This window comes from Penaeus monodon, chromosome 7 (genome assembly GCF_015228065.2).
Source record: "Penaeus monodon isolate SGIC_2016 chromosome 7, NSTDA_Pmon_1, whole genome shotgun sequence".
NCBI classification, from domain to species: domain Eukaryota; kingdom Metazoa; phylum Arthropoda; class Malacostraca; order Decapoda; family Penaeidae; genus Penaeus; species Penaeus monodon.
Genome location: NC_051392.1, coordinates 54,526,264 through 54,528,763, shown reverse-complemented (window position 1 = coordinate 54,528,763; position 2,500 = coordinate 54,526,264). Strand labels below are relative to the sequence as shown.

General features: G+C 47.5%; 1 protein-coding gene across 1 annotated transcript in view; it reads left to right on the top strand.

Moving 5' to 3' along the window:
- LOC119575712 (repulsive guidance molecule A-like) overlaps positions 1-2,500 on the top strand; it is a 111,024-nt gene that overhangs the window by 108,292 nt on the left and 232 nt on the right. The gene's annotated exons all lie outside the window — the stretch shown is intronic.

The window sequence follows — 2,500 nt, the reverse complement described above, 5'->3', positions numbered from 1 at the left end:
TCTAACGTATCACCGAAATTACAAAATGCGTAAAAGCGCGCCAATTTATCCACAGTGTATATAGTTATTGATGAAACTTTGCGCAATCATGACGTGTACAGTCAGCCAGAAAAAATAATGTTTTGCCGTTTTTACTCTAAATATAGCGTCTGGAAAAAATAAACATTTCGTTTATCTGTTTAGTTGTTACTGCATATTGCGTATTTCAATCATGCACGATTCCGAAGGGTAATAATAACAGCTTTTAAAGGGCAAATCGGCATCCCCTCCACAGGCTTACCAACCCTCCCGACATGGCAATGTATGGTATTCCATTTAGAAATATCTGAGGTTTGTGTATTTATTTATTCGTATATATTTTTTTCTTCTTTTTTTCTTTTCTTTTAATTTCTTTTCTTTTCTTTCTTTTTCTTTTTTCTTTTCTTTTTTTTCTTTTTCTTTTTTTCTTTTCTTTTTTTTGTACTCAGAATGCAGCAGCAGGAAAGAGAGAAGAGGTAGAGAGAGGGAAACAGGATGAGGGGAAAGGGGAGTAAAGAAAACAGAGGAAAGCAGGAAAGAAATGAAGATAAAAAGGAGAAGAAAAAAAAAGGATAGAAGAGAGAAAATGAGGGAGGAGAAAGAGCCGTAGGGAGGGGATTTAAAGCAAAGAGGAAAAGGAAGAGAGAGGGGGGGGGGGGAAAGGAGAGAGAGAGGAAGAGGAAAGGAGAGAGAGAGAGGGGGGGAAGGAAGGGAGAGAGAGAGGAAAGGAAGGAGAGAGAGAGGAAGAGGAAGAGAGGGAGAGAGAGAGAGAGAGAGAGAGAGAGAGAGAGAGAGAGAGAGAGAGAGAGAGAGAGAGAGAGAGGAAGAGGAAAGGGAGAGAGAGAGAGAGAGAGAGGAAGAGGAAAGGAGAGAGAGAGAGAGAGAGGAAGAGGATGTAGGTTAGTTAAACTTAAAGGCAGATGAAGACGAAATAGAAAGGACGAGAGAGGGGGGGGGAGGAAGGATAGGAAGTAGCAAGAAAAAAATATATATAGAATAGAGAATAATGAGGCTCGAAAAGCTGACATTTTCCTCGAGTTTTTAAGGAGACGAACGAAGAGGGGAGGAGGAGGAGGAGGAGGAGTAAGAAGGGGAGTAGGAGGAGGGGGTGGAAGGGGAGTAGGAGGAGGGGGGTGGAAGGGGAGGAGGAGGAGGGGGGTGGAAGGGGAGGAGGAGGAGAAGGAAGAGGAAGGGGAGGAGGAAGAGGAGGTGGAGGAGGAGGAGTAGGAAGTGAGAGGAGGAGGAGGAGGAGGAGGAGGAGGGGAGGAGGTGGTGGTGGAAGAAGTTCCTTGCAGGTGCTTGCTTTTCGCATAATGACCTCGTTGCATTAAGTCACACGTAGACATCTGTTATCTCTTCTTCTCAGTCTCTCTCTATATATCTATCTGTCTATCTGTCAGTCTGTCTACGCGCGCGCACACATACACACACACACACGCACACACACACACACACACACACACACACACACAATAAACGCACGCACTAGACACGCACACACACATTCACCACTTACAGACACACACGACACACGACACACACACACACACGCAACACACACGGGCGACACACGCACACGATTGACGACGACACATAGACACACAACAACACACGAGCAGACAACATACACACACACACACACACACACACAGATACACACACAACACACACACACACAACTCACACACACACAACACCACTCAACACACACACACACACTACACTTACATACACACACCACACACACACATACACACACACACACACACACACACACACACACACACACACACACACACACACACACACACACACACACACACACACACACATACACACACACGCACGCACACGCACGCACACACACCTGAGTCTTTCTCTTCCCCTTCCTTTCTCTCTCCCTATCTCCTTCTGTGCGTGCGAGTGCGTGTACCTTCCACACGTCAGCCGTGTTGTGTGTCTGCGTTTGTTTGTTTGCTCCGTGCCGTTCCGTCGCTCGTTCCCGCAAAGACTACGAAGCATAAATTGGCGGTCTTTCACAGAACGAATCGAACCGCGGAAAACCAGGTATTATTTCCTAAGATGCACGAGGTTTTCGCACGCACGACCCTCCCCCCCCCCACCCTTCCTCTCCCCTTCTTCTTCCTCTTTCCTTTCCCCGTCTCTTTCCTCTTCTCCTTCTCCGTTTCCTACTCCTTCCCCTTCCCCATCTCCTTCCCCCTCCATTTCCTCCCCCTTCTCCTTTTTCTCTCCCCCCTTCTCCTTTTTCGTTCCTTCCCCTTCCCCTTCGCCGTCTCCTTCTCCCTTCACCTTCCCCTCCTCTGTTTCCTTCCCCTTCCTCTTCCTCTTCTCTGTCTCCTTCCCTTTCCCCTTCCCCGTCTATTCTCCCTCCCCATTAGTCCCCTTAATTCTTGCTATTTACCCCCCCCCCCTTTCCTTCCATACTCTTTCTCTCATCTTCTACCTCTTCTCTCCTCTCTTC